The sequence below is a fragment of the Sorex araneus genome, chromosome 4 (genome assembly GCF_027595985.1).
Source record: "Sorex araneus isolate mSorAra2 chromosome 4, mSorAra2.pri, whole genome shotgun sequence".
NCBI classification, from domain to species: Eukaryota; Metazoa; Chordata; class Mammalia; order Eulipotyphla; family Soricidae; genus Sorex; species Sorex araneus.
Window position 1 is genome coordinate 56,949,335 of NC_073305.1, and position 14,829 is coordinate 56,964,163.

Consider the following 14,829-nt stretch of genomic DNA (forward strand, 5'->3'; position numbering starts at 1 on the left):
ATTTGTTACTGAAGTTTGTGACTTTACTTCCTAATTTTCTACATCATTAATCATATTTTAAATTTGTTGTAATTTACCACCAAAGTAAACATTTCTTAGCTACATAGATTTAATGAAGCAATGATCAGGATTATTATCACCTGATTCCAGATATTCCTTACTTCTCACAGCATATATGATGGAGTCATAACTAATTGCTTAAAAAGAGAGATAAACAATGTCAATCTTTTATGATGAAATAACATGAAGCTTTAGCATCATTATTTATAATATAGGGATAAAAGATCAGAAATATTTAAAACATTTAAAATGTTCCAAATATTTAAAAATAATCGGAATTTTAAAAGAATGTTAGTAGTACCATCCAAAGTAGTATGTGATATATTGTAACAGTTGAAAGGTCTGAAATTCTGACACTTTAGGATAAGACTAGTGAGATGGTGTGGTGGGTTAGGATGGATGATTTGCATTTATTGATTTCCAGGTTCAATCCCTGATCCCAACTGTTTCCCTAATCCCCCTACTCCCTGCAAAAAGCTATAAATTCAGTTTTATTGATCAGAAGTAATAAAATGTATGAATTCTTAAGCATTATTTAGATATCACTTCTCACTCTGAACTGCAAGTACTGAATCAAAATTCTATCCTGTATCTGATGGCCTTTTTTCATGCCAAATTAGGAAAAGTTGTCTACAATTTCTAAATTCATATTGTAAACATGTACACTAGAAATACAGAACTCTGTAAAAAAAAATCCACTCATGAATAGAACATAGCTTAGCCGTATTCACTTTGCAAATGTGAGGCTCTGGGTTCAATTCCCAAGAACATATAAGAAAAACATATAAGAAAAACTGTGCCTATATAAAGTTTTAAGGTGTATATTTCATATTTTATACACTACTGTACAAAAAGAACTAGACAAAAAAATAGTTCTGTTTCTTGGCTGTAGTGATAGCACAGCGGGTAGGGCGTTTGCCTTGCACGCAGCCAACCCGGGTTCGATCCCCAGCATCCCATATGGTCCCCTGAGCACCGCCAGGAGTAACTCCTGAGTGCAAAGCCAGGAGTAACCCCTGTGCATCGCCGGGTGAAACCCAAAAAGCAAAAAAAAAAAAAAAAAAGTTCTGTTTCTATCTGAAGTGCTGAGTTTTCCAAATTTCCCATTTTTTAAATCTCAGTAATTATTTATAGAATCAAACAGACTAAATTATTGATTGGTTACTAAAAAAATACAAAAAGGTCCTATAGATTCTTTTTTTTTTTTTTGGCAGGGGTGTGTGTCACACCCAGATGCTCAGAGGTTACTACTGGCTCTGCACTCAGGAATTACTCCTGGCGGTGCTTAGGGAACCATATGGAATGCAGGGGGTTTGAACCTGGGTCAGCCACGTGCAAGGCAAACGCCCTACCTGCTGTACTATCGCTCTGACCCCAATCCTATAGATTCTAATATGAAAACACTAACAATAGACCATCATGTTTTCTCAGAACAAATAAAGAATGTAGGGGAGAAAGCTGCAGCCACAGACACGGACATGAAGCTGGCTCTGCCATTCACCAGCTTACATTTGAGATTGAGCAACACAGAGTACAATGTCTTTGACTATCAAAGGGGGAAATATTTCTAATTTATATAATTATTGATAACAGGGGTGATACTCAATATATTTAACAGCTAGCACTGGTGAAGTCACCAGAAAGAATTACTGAACAGCTATTCTTCTACACACTGTTAAAATATGAACTCTGGAGTATGAACTTTTGAATGCTCGGCTTAATCCTGGAACATGGAAAGTGCTTAAAGATATAAAATGCATTAAATGGAGCATACAGTGTACAGAATGCATAACAGTGTGTAATTAAAAACATAAGCAGTCAGTTACGCAGCCATCAATGCTCTACAAACACATATTCCTTTTTCGTTTGTTGAACTTTGATTTCATGGTTTAATTAAATGGCTATTAGTTTAAAACAAAGAGTCTCCTGTATTTTTTGATGTACAATTGAGATAGTTATCAAAATAGACTCAAAAATAGAACTTTCACTTGAAATTTTATCAGGCATCTGCTCATTTAGAATTCTTCTCACTTACTGTCTTGAACCCGTTTATTATTTATTAGTTGTTCTTTTTCCTGTTTATTTTTGTTTATAATATTTTCTTGTTTTGTTTAGTTTGGAGCCACACTGACGATGCTCAGGAGCATTCCTGGCTCTGTGCTTAGGAATCACACACGGTAAGCTTTGGCGACCATTTGCCAGGAATCAAATGTGGGTTGGTCGCCCGCAATGCAAGCACCCTACCCATTGTATTTTCTCTCTGGTCCTTTCTGATAATACTTTTTATCTTAAAAATATATGCGGTTAATATAGCCATTACTCAGCGGCAGCGGCAGCATAGCGGCGCCCACGTGGTGATCACCATCTTCCAGACCCCAATAACTAGAGGTACAAGATTGCAGTGACATGGCGCACAGGAGATCTCGGGAAGGGAGGGGTGTTACCGGCGCGCTCCCAGCCCAGACAAGATCCAGCACTGCCACACACAGGAAACGGCTCCTCTGCTCCTTAAAGACTATGATCCTGGAGGGTTACTAATCACTTTTGGCACCCAGCGGCTTCTTACAAAAATGCATCTAGACTGTGAACTGAGCTACAACCCCAGGTCACCCGGGGAGGGGAAAGGTTTTTCTCTCTCGACCTTGTCTTTTGGTGACTTCTGGCAGAAATCTCTCTGGACTTAATTACTAAAACATCAGCTGTCCCGGCCGCACGAGCTCATATAGTCTTCACTCTCAGCAATGGAAAACAAATTATCAAATGATGCCTTTTCAGCAGGTTTGATTGTCGGGGGAAAATTCTAAATAATAATAGTGAGTTCTCTGTTGAAATACTGAATGTACTCAAAGTATAGAGAGTAAAGTGAAGATCATTAGCCACTCAGGTTGGGGTTTGTGTGGGAGGGGGGTATATTGGGGTTCTTGGTGGGGGAACAGGTGCACTGGTGAAGGGATGAGGGTTTGATCATTATATGACTGAGACTTAAACTGAAAGCTTTGTAACTTTTTTCACAGTGATTCAATAAAATAAAAATAAAACTCAATATATATATCCATTACTTCTCTCTCTCTCTCTCTCTCTCTCTCTCTCTCTCTCTCTCTCTCTCTCTCTCGTTTGGGCAGCACTCAGGGCTTACACCTGGCTCTGCACTTAGGGATCACTTCTGACAGGGATTGGGGTACCATATGTGGTTCCAGGGATCAAAACCCAAATAGGCTGCATGCAGGACAAATGCCTTACCTATTGTTCTATCTTTCAGGTCCTATTTCTTATGTTGGTTCCATGATGTATCATTTTTTATTAATTCACTTTAAATTTGCCTGTAACTTGTATTTTGAGTTTATGTTTTAATAAAAATAGTTGCAATTGATTTTTAAGATCCATTTTGATACATTCTGCCTTTTAATTAAAGGTTATAGCCCATTATATTTGATATAATGCTTAAATATATAATACCATATAGACTTAAAATAATTAACATAATTACCTAATAGAATTAGGATTGTATTGTAATTTATACAGTGAATATTTTTGTGGTCGTTTGTGGGCTTTCACAGCTCATTTAGAATTAATTTCATACTACCTCATATAAAATTTTAAAACCTTGAAATTATTTAAGTCAATTTACTACCTGCCTCATTCTTTTTGCTATAATTGTCTCATGCACTACATCTACACAAAATATAAACAAAATAAGGAAGTATTAAAGATTTCCTTTAAAAGGTTCTGTTATTTAAAAATAATAACACAAAACTTTATTTTATATATATGTATTGTAGCCTCGTACTTAAAATCTCTGAGATTTGTCAGTCCTTGTTGAAAATCTAAACTTCCATCTGGCATTATCTCACATCAACCTGACCCACTTCCTCTAACATTTCTTGCATTGCAGATCTGCTGGCAATGGATTCTCGTAGTTTACTTGCTATGAATATGTGTTTAATTTGCCTTTATTCTAGGAGAATATTTTCACTATACATAGATTTCTGGGTTGAAAAGATTTTCTTTTCTCTTTACTTTAAAAAATGTAATTTCACTATTTCTGGCCTTTATAGCATCTGATGAGAAATCAGTGGTCATTTAAAGCATTGTTCCCTAGAAAGAGAGTAATGTGCCATTTTTCTCTGGCTTCTATCAAGATTTTCTCTTTATTGTTGGTGTCCAGCAGTTTAAATATGATGAGCCTATAGCATGGTTTTCTTTCAACTTATTTCAATTTAGTTTTGTTAAGTTTCTTGATCTATATGTTTCATTAAATCGAACAGTTTGAACCATTACACCATTATATCTTCAAATATTTTTTCCCTTCTATTTCCTTTATCCTTTCCTTCTGAAACTCCATATTAGAATTTTGTTTTTTTTTTACAAAGGTCTCTAAGACTATTCATATTTCTATTTGGTTTTTATTAACTCTTTTTTTGCTTCCTATTGTTTAGGGGGAAAAACCCTTTTCTATTGATCTATCTTCAAGTTCACTAACTCTTTCCTCTGTTATTTGCAATTGCTATAGCTTCCTCAGAGAATTTTTATTTCAAACTTTGTACCTTTCAGTTTCTACCCTATCCCTTTGGTACATTTTGACACTTTCATTTTTACTAAGGCTTTGTTTTTAGTGAGTATATTTTTCTTGTTCTTCATTAAATTAGATTGCAGTAACCACTTTAAAATCTTTGTTAAATCTCACATCTGGATCATTTTGGAATTGGTCTCATTTTTTTCATCTTCAGACTGGATTTAATTTTTATCTTTATATATAATGTGATTTTGTATTGTATCATGTAAATACAGTGGTAGGAAGATTCTAAAATCTGTTAAAATATTTGGAGATCACTCATTCATGGCTTTGGGTGGCAACTACTACAGTTACCCTCAAAATAAAATATATCTCTTGGGTAGCACCTTAGATTTTTCAACCTTTATCTTTCATTATGTTAATTTGTGCCTGCTCCATAAATGCATAGTGCAAAGCCAATGGAGAATTTGGCTAACACTTGTACAGAGAATTGGGAACACCCCCTGCCTCTCTCCTTTCTAGGAGATCTAGCTTCACTTCCAGTGGCTTGGATGTGAATCTAAACAGTGGTCTTTGGGTCTTGAAACCAAAATATCTATTGGAATTTTTCCCCAAGTGACTTTGAATCAAGTGCCTACACTCATTCTAAAGGTTACAAAATGAGGGTGCTACTCTTTACTGGTGCCCTGCCACCAAAGTTTGAAGGGCTACCCCCTACAGAATCCACTTGCTTACTTCCATTCTCTAGTGCGCTCAGGTAATTATACCACCATCACTCTCCTGCAGCTAGACTTTATTTTATTGCAGCCAAAATTATTATCTCTGAGAATTCCAGGTTCAATAGACTTTACCTAGCCAGATTAAAAACAGAAACAAGTAAAACTATTTAGGAAACATTCCTTTCCATTTCCTCATTCCTTTTCTCAAAATACTGGAACTCATTACCTTATCTAGTAGTTTGGTTTTGGGTTTGAAATAGTCAGCCTTAGTGCATCCTTGGTCATCTTTTCATGAGTACATGAAAAGGTATGGAATGAAAACATAGTCTCAAGTTAAGTGATAACATGGTAAAACATCAATCATATCTGACTGGTGGACTGGCAGCACTTAATGTCAAAGTAATGAGGCTTATACAGGATCATGACTACCAAATATTATCTAGTGGTACTTTGCCGTGTAATGCATTTTAGTTTATTTTGGGGGCATCTGGTACCTCTATATGCTGCCAAATTGAAGCTATAATAAAAAAATATCCCAATAGCACTAAAAATAATGCCTTTAACTTTGAACACACAGCTGGCAGGAACACATTTCTTTCTAATAATAATATGAATGTTTCTTGAGAACTTACGTATGCCAGGCATATTGCTAATAATCTTATAGAAAGAAAATCTTTAATTTAATCTTCTTATTTGTTTGTTTTGGAGGACCACACCTGGAGGTGTTCACAGTAGGGGGGCAGGCATTGAGAGATCAAATGGGATGACCAGGGATCAAATCCTGGTTGTCTGCATGTAAGGCAAACACCCTATTCAGCTGTATAATTGCTCTGGCCCCTTAATTTAATCTTTAGTGTAACAATTCTATAAGGTAGTTGCTATACTTAATCTTATTTTACATAGGAAGAAATCAGAATTCAGAGGGGTTAAATGAACTGACTTCGCACGCCAAAAAAAAAAAAAACCAATAAAAACCACAAAAATAAAAATCAGTATTTTCAAGAGGAGAAATAGAAAACTGTGCGGTAATGATGTATATGTCCTTTCCAATGAGAATAGAAAAGAGAATTCTTTTTTCAAGAAAGGAGAATTATTACAGATTCTTAATCTTGAAATTATAGTCATTTGCAAGTCTTTTATCCACTAATTACAGATAGTAAGATACCACTTTTTCCCATATTTATTTTATGTATCAATATATTTTACATAAAAAGGGTCTTGTTCAGGGCTTAGAAACTATAACCAAGACAATAACACAAAGATAATATAATTCCATGCATACTTATAGTAAAGAGGTACACAATACCAGTGATCCATTTCACTTACTATCCTTAATTCAATGTTTTCCAGGTGAAATTTCTATACAAAGAGTTAATTCTACAAGAAAAGTCAGAGAAACTAAAAAATGAAGATGCCAAGAACATGAAAAAATGCTCTACATACATCACTAATCATCAGGGACATGCAAATATAACAATGATATATCACACCACAGAGACTAGCACACATCTAAAAGAACAAGACCAACCAGTTCTGGTGTGGATGTGGGGAGAAAAGGACTCTCCTTCATTGTTGGTCAGAATGCTGATTGGTCTAGCCTTTTTGGAAAATAATATGAGCATTCCTCGAAAAGCTAGAAATTGAGCTCCCATTTGACCCACTTCTGGGAATATAACCTGGGGACTCAAAAACACACAAGACAAATGCCATCTATATACTTCTATGTTTATTGCAGCACTATTCACAAAAGCCAGAATCTGGAAACAACCTGAGTACCTGAGAACTGGATAAAGAAACTATGGTACATCTATACAATGGAATATTATGCAGTCATTAGGAAAAATTAAGTCATCAAATTTGCTTATAAATGGATGGAGCTGGAGAGTATCATACTGAGTGAAATGAATCAGAAGGACAGGGACAGATATAGAATAACTGCATTCATTTTGGGGATATAAAAATATATGTAGTATAAATCAAATATCCAAGGCTAGGAAAAATAGGAGCCAGGAGGACTCGTCAATGGTTGGAAAGAAAAAAAGAAAATAATGAGTCTTCCTTACCAAAGACATGGACTATTTCTTCATTTATTCAGGTTTGCCACCAAGGTTTTATAATTCTTCTCAGTGCGAGAACTTGTATATTTTGTTTTGGATTTATAACAAAATATTTCTTTGGGGGGAAAGCTGATGTAAATAATAATGTTTTTAATTTCAGATTCCACTGTTTCAAAAGTTATGAACATTTTATAAATTGACCATTATTTCCTTTTGCCTTGCAATAATAACTTATTAATTCTAGTAAAAAAATTTTAAAAATTAAAAATGAAGATGCCTGCTTCATCCACCCACTTTACGCATTTGGTGACTACCTCTATCATGTGTAACAATGTTTTGGAAAATTGCAAATTTTAGGGGTAATCCTGACCACCTTCCAAATTTCACAAAATTTCATTAGGCCCAAAATACTATGGAATAAGAGAGAATGAAGACTAGACCAAGAGTAAGTAGTCATACATACAAAGTAGAATACGGGTCTTAATCAGAAGCAAGAAAATGAATAAGTATCTCCGTGTTCTGGCATAAGGCTATTCGATAATTATCACACATGCTAAATTGAGAAATTTAGAGACCTCAAAGTGGAAAAGACTGTTGTTCAGGCAGTAAAGATGAGGAGTGATGATGGAACATGACAGGAGTTCTAAGGAGTTAAATGAACATAGTCTTCTAAGTGACAAGGAAAGTTTGCCACATTTGTACAGTTATCTTCTGTTATTGCTATTTTTTTAAAAAAAGCACATTCAACTTCTCCAGTAAAGTAATTCAAAGACATATAAAGACAAGTTGTTATTTTTCCCATATTTTCAAGTCTTTTTATAAAATTTACTCTTCACTATCCCAACATATGCCACTAAGAATTCCTCTGACAGAGAACAATCCCATGTCACTTTAGGAGACACATGTCATACCAGCAGCATCAACCTCCTCCTCCTCCTCCTCCTCCTCTTCTTCCTCCTCCTTCTCTTCCTCCTCCTCCTCCTCTCCTCCTCCTCCTCCTCCTTCTCCTCCTCCTCCTCCTCCTCCTCCTCCACCTCTTTCCTACCCCCTCCACCCTTCCTCTTTCCCCTAATTTCATTTAAATTTCATGATCATTCTCAAACCATGAAAAGCATAACAACTTAATTTTGTAACTGTTTAACCTCTTTTCATACATAAAAATTATTAAATATGTGTAACTGTCTGGTGGGGGGAGAATAATATAATAGTGTGTCAATCAGATAACAGCTCAGCTACATTTCATAGAAAGTAAAGGTAGTGCTTTCTTCAAAAATGAAGTCATCACTCCTTTATTCAACTGACATAATATTTATACCCCAATTTTAAAATGGCTGCTACAAATAGAAGTTGAGAGAATGTAAATTTGCCAAGGGAATCAAGCCCTGAAATCTTACCTTTAAAAAAATTTTATTTTATATGTACAAAAAAGTTACACTAATAGAAAGATCCTGTAGCAGGTTGACTATATCAATATTTTGGGAAAACTTTTAAAATTAAGAAATATTACCTTTGGGGTTACTGTTACCCAAAATCTCAGAATGCTCGATGAGAGGATGTTCAAAGCTTTTCTAGGTACTCTGGGCAGGCAGATAGTCCTAGGATACCTACAGCATAAACAAGAAATTTAGATTATTTGGTACTGCTCTGGATGCCTTTGAAGCACAGTTTTACTAGGAATATTTGCAAAGAATACTGAGCATCATACACTGACATTATTAAAAAAAATAAAGGTATGTGTGTGGTTTCTTTAAGTCTGATTATGAGGAAGGTGTCATTCAGGAGTGGGTAATATTTTTAGTTTGGTGTTTGGTTTTTGGTTTTGGGCTCCTGGTGGTGCTCAGAGGCTATTGCAAACTCTGTGCTTGGGTGTAACCCCTGGCATTAGGGGTACCATATGAGTATCAGGAATTTGAAACGGATTTTGCAGGATGCAAGGCTAGTGCCTTAACTCTCCAACCCTCAAAAGTGGCTTACGTGACCAAATCAAAACACATAAAGTAACTGGCAAAATTATGTGTTGACACTTCATCTTCTCATTTCAGATCCATACCTGGTCTAGCTACCCTATTTGACCCTCCTCAGAAATTAGTCAATCCTAGCACTGGATTCTTCCATCTTACAAAATGATGATTGACTCACAAGTCAGAGAGAGGAGTACATCTCTTATGTTATAATGGACTAAGCCAAATCATTTGTCTAAAGAGTAATTTTTAGATCAATTTACTTTCTTTACTTTGAAACTGATTGCATCCAGACAATAGAATGGAAGATGACAGTGGAAAGAGCATGATGTTTGGGGTTACTGGCCTGAGTCTGAATCACAATAATATGACAATCACCTCTGTGACTTAATATGATTGCTCGCTTTTATTGTCCTTCTTTCCGCCTCTGTCAAACAGATATAATATCTAGAAAGTACATTTATCAAGAGAATTTGTTTGCATTAGGAAAAAATACCAAGCACACAATTCTTTGCATAATTTAGGTACTCAGGAAAGGTGAGAGTTTCATGCCCCACCTTACTGGCAGTGATAACTCCAAAGCAAAGAAGCAACAAGGAGACCAGAGAGTTCATTGCACATAAATCACTCAATATCAGAGTCATACGGTCCAGCTCATTGGCTCTTCTCTATTCTGACCTGTCCCTGTAAATTTCTTCAAAATAACCTTCTTTGAAATAAAAGCATGATAATTATAATCATTCATTTATTCTACAGAAATTCTTAAAAATTATTCCCTTTCTTCATCCAATATGTCTAGACTATATCTTGCCAAGCGTGGTAACCAAGAACATATAAGCATTTTGGGCTGGAGTGATAGCACAGCGGGTAGGGCGTTTGCCTTGCACGCGGCCAACCCGGGTTCGAATCCCAGCATCCCATATGGTCCCCTGAGCACCGCCAGGGGTAATTCCTGAGTGCATGAGCCAGGAGTGACCCCTGTGCATTGCCAGGTGTGACCTAAAAAGCAAAAAAAAAAAAAGAACATATAAGCATTTAACTATAAATGTTGATTTTCTACTAAAGTGTCAGGCACTGCATTCTATAGCATTGGACATAATGAACCCCATATTTCCTTCAAAATGACTTTACTATGGTAGGCAAAAAAGAAGAGAGGCAACAAAAATCTGCAAAATACATGATTAAATACTGCTTCATTGTAGGAAAGGAAATGGTGAATATTGACCCTCTCCCACCTCACCCTCAAAATAAGAAATGTTTTAAGTGCTGGTATGTAGTGCCTTACTTGGAAGTAAAATCACTACATACATAAGATGTAAATTTAAGAACATGGTGAGGCATGATGTGCCTCCCTCAATACAATTGATACCCAGGTGAGAACATTTAGGGACAAATAGGGAAAACATTATATGATGGCAGACAAATAGGGAAAACATATGATGGCAGACAAAGACCTGGGTCAAGTAGCTATAAGCCAAAAATATCAAAAATTTCCAATAAATCCCTAGAAATTACGTAGAGACAAAGGAGGATTCCTGACAGGTTCTATTTGCCTCGGTGACAACTTCCACTTAAGATCTGCAGCCTGCAGTACTGTGAGACACCACATTTCTATTTACTTAAGCCACCTAATTTGTGGTGCTTTGTCATGGAATACCTGGGAAATAAATGTACTGGATTTGGGGAAATTGTTTCATTTATAGACAAAATAATCAGGAAAGATCTCGCTGCAAGGGTAATATCTCAGAAGATGCCAGGATGAGGTATAAAAGAAAGCTGCAGTGATGAAGACTCTGAACATAGAGATGTCTAGTGAGGGGGAAAGGAAAATGCAAAGATCCAAGGCAGAAGAAGTGGTGAGTTTGGTAGGTAATAAAAAAGAGTAGGAAAAAAATCAGAGCTGCATCAGGGAATTGGAGAAGGTGTTGAATCTTAGAATAATTCTAAGGACTAAGGCTTTACCTCGCAGCAGGTGGGAAGCTATTGGTTATTTCTGAGAGGAAGAGAGTGAGATCTGACTTACATGTTAATGAGATGTATCTGGCTCTTTGAGTATTAAGCTGAAGAGGTACTTTCACTTAGCAAAGTCTTGGTGAATAAAGGTGCTAGTAAGGTATATAAGGGGTAAGAAGAAGTTGCTGTCATCTGCTCATATTTCAGATGTAGATACAAAAATCTGCATTGAAGAGTAGGTAGAGAAGTATGTCTACATTCTTGATGTTATCTTGAACACCAAGATAAGTTTATTAAAAGTTTTTAAATTGTTAGAAACTTTAATATTTTATTTTACTGATTGATTATCTGAAGAAATGATTTCTTTTTCTTCAGAACAAACCATGTGAAGAAACTGGCAATGTACTTAACATTCAGAGATTAGGCAACCAAAATATGTACAGAACTTCTAAACCATGAAAAATGAACAAACAGAAAACAGTGGCATTTCAAAGAAAAAATCTTAATATACAATGAACGGAAAAAAAGAAACTCAGCATCATCAACCCAAAATACAAAGACTAAAGCATAATGTTCTAGTTCTGATAAAACCATGAATTGATATTTCATTCTACCAATAAGTTTTCTAACATTTATCGAAAGTAATACTACAGGGGCCGGAGCGATAGCACAGAGGGTAGGGCGTTTGCTTGAACGCGGCCGACCCGGGTTCGATTCCCGGCATCCCATATGGTCCCCCAAGCACTGCCAGGGGTAATTCCTGAGTGCAAAGCCAGGAGTAACCCCTGAGCATTGCTGGGTGTGACCCAAAAAGCAAAAAAAAAAAAGTAATACTACATATAATCTAGAGAATAATGGTTCTTCTTGTGGGACATAGGGCTCAAAAAACATACACATAATAAAAAGTTTTGTTTGATATTTGGGATTTTTGTAAGTATAAAAATACTTGCACATAACTCATTCCCCAAATGGAATGGGTCTATAAAATGTCCAGACAAGAATAGCCTACAATTTCTAAAAGAAAGAATTCAGTTTAGTATACATCAATATGGACAACTTACATGAATAATATTATGTAAAACTAAGAAAGAAAATTTGAAACATACAAATATAATCCCATAGTACATATGGGTAATGGATACATATATAGTATATTCAAAAATACAAATAATAGATTGGAGCAATACACCCAAATTCAGAAAGTGTGAAGGGTTAAGGGAAAAACAAGTTCTATTAAAAGAGAATTTAGTTCAACAGTTATTGCTTTAAAACACACACAAACTGAAAGTAGCTATGAATGTCAAAAAGATGTTTGTTTTTTTACAGTAGAAATACAGGTTTATGATACATTTTTTGTGCTTGTCTGTATTATAATATTTTTCTCCAAATGGTAGAGGGAAAAAGGGGAGAGGGAGGGAGAGAGAGGGATTGAGTGGAGGTGTTAAAAAAGAGAAAGAGGAAATTGGTTGAGGGGAGAAGGAAGAAAACCTCAAATTCTATCTCTAGCATTTGGAGATGGAGAGAGCTTGACTTTCTAAGGACAAAACTCAAAACTATGTTTTAATGATCAGTGAGAAAGATGGTGACTCCTCCCTGTGTAACTCAGTATGAAGGGCTGAGTGTCAGTTCGGCCAGCAGAGGGTATTTTATGGCGTTTGGAAAGGCAGGGAGATCTGAGATGGAAGAGCAGAAGGCCACCAAGTCACGTACCCGCTGCATCAGAAACCATACAAAAAGATGGAACACACATTTAGAGATGAAGTAAACGAAAATTACCAAGAATGTCTTTTCAATTTTTCTAAAGGCAGTGGTAATTCTGTAGGATCAAGGAAACAATATTCTTGTTAGTTCTTCAGCTGACAGCAAATTTGCTTTTCATATTTCTCTCCTTCGAGCAAGTCTGCAGTAATTTTTATATGTTTCAAGGTTTGAGATTATATTTTCCAAAGTGAAAAATATACAAAATATATTATATTTTGTCTTAAAAATGTTTTAAGATTCTTCTTTTTTTTTGCCATCAGTTACTAAAGATCTTTTTTAATACAAAGAGACAATTATTTTTTTTTGTTTTGTTTGGGGGCCACACTCAGTTGTATTCAGTGCTTGCTCCTAGCTCTATTCTCAGAGATGTTTGCAGCAGTGCTTGGGCCTTTGGACCTGATGCTGTGCTGGAGATCAGATCCAGGTCAGAGTATGCATTACCCACTCTGGTCCAAAGAGGCCATTTTTTTTTTTTTTATGAATCACCATGAGATAGAGCACTACAAAATTGTTCATGATTGCATTTCAGTCATACAATGTTCCAGTACCCAACCCTCCACCAGTGTAATTTCCCAACACCAGCGTTCCCAGTTTCCCTCCCACCCCTTCAAGCCAACCCCCACCCCAGCCTACCTTTATGGCAGGCACCTCTCTTCTCTCTCTCTCTTTCTCTTCCTCTGTCTCATTTTAGGCATTATGGTTTGCTACACATCTATAACCCTTTACCTGCTTTCAACACTAAGTTCTTGTCCAGAGTGACTATTTCCAACTCATATGCCATAATAGATCCTACTCTATCTTAACTACTCCATCTCCCACACCATTTACCAGCCATTGGCCAGTCCTCCTGGCCCATTTTCCCTAGCCTTAGGTATTAGTTTCATACTGTTTCAAGGAGGTCATTTTATTATTATTATTATTATTATTATTATTATTATTATTATTATTATTATTAGTGAATAACTGCGAGGTACAGTTACATACTTACAAACTTTCAGGCTTGCGTTTCAACCATACAATGATCAAGTACCCATCCCTCCACCGGTGACCATTTTCCACCACCAATGTTCCCAGTATTCCTCCCACCACCACCCTCACCCCAAAAACCACTCGCCACTCTGCCTCTGTGTCAGGGCATTTCCTTTTGTTCTCTCTTTCCTTTTGGGTGTTGTAGTTTGCAATAGAGACATTGAGTGGCCATTGTGTTCAATCTATCTTCTAACTCTCGCACTCATCTCCCAACCTGAGCGGGTCCTCCGAACACCCTTTACTTAGTGTTCCCTTCTCTATCTGAGCTGCCTTTTCCCCCAGATTTGAGTCCAGCTTCCAAGCTGTGGAATAAATCTCCTAGTTCTTATCTCTACTATTCTTGGGTGTTATTCTCTCATTCTGTTACTTTATATTCCACAGATGAGTGCAATCTTTCTATGTCTATCCCTCTCTTTCTTACTCATTTCACTTAATGTGATACTTTCTATGTTGATCAAAGAGGTCATTATTAAAGAGACTATGATTGTGAATAATGTTCATTTTCCTCCTGGGGGGAGAATTTATGGAGAAAAAGGAATTTGCAAAAAAGTTCTATAATCATGAAGGAAAAGTCTATGAAGACCCAATTTGGACCCAATTGATCCTGGGCCAATATTGTGAGCTTAAAAATATTTATAGGTAGTCAAACACTTAAAGAAATATCTGGCAATCCCTATATCTTTCAATGAAGCATCTGGGAAATAGAAAACACAAATTCAATATGATATTTGCCTCTTTGCTTGGACTCATCACAGCCTTAATATTTAAATATCATC

At 36.1% G+C, this 14,829-nt stretch overlaps 1 protein-coding gene across 5 annotated transcripts in view; it reads right to left on the reverse strand.

Moving 5' to 3' along the window:
- FHIT (fragile histidine triad diadenosine triphosphatase) overlaps positions 1-14,829 on the reverse strand; it is a 1,667,781-nt gene that overhangs the window by 1,166,828 nt on the left and 486,124 nt on the right. For 3 of the 5 annotated variants that reach the window (XM_055135666.1, XM_055135668.1, XM_055135665.1), the window contains one exon: positions 8,857-8,953. The exons of the other annotated variants lie outside the window; for them this stretch is intronic. The gene's annotated coding sequence lies outside the window, so the exon portion shown is untranslated. The remainder of the gene's footprint in view (positions 1-8,856; positions 8,954-14,829) is intronic. 5 annotated transcript variants of the gene reach the window in all.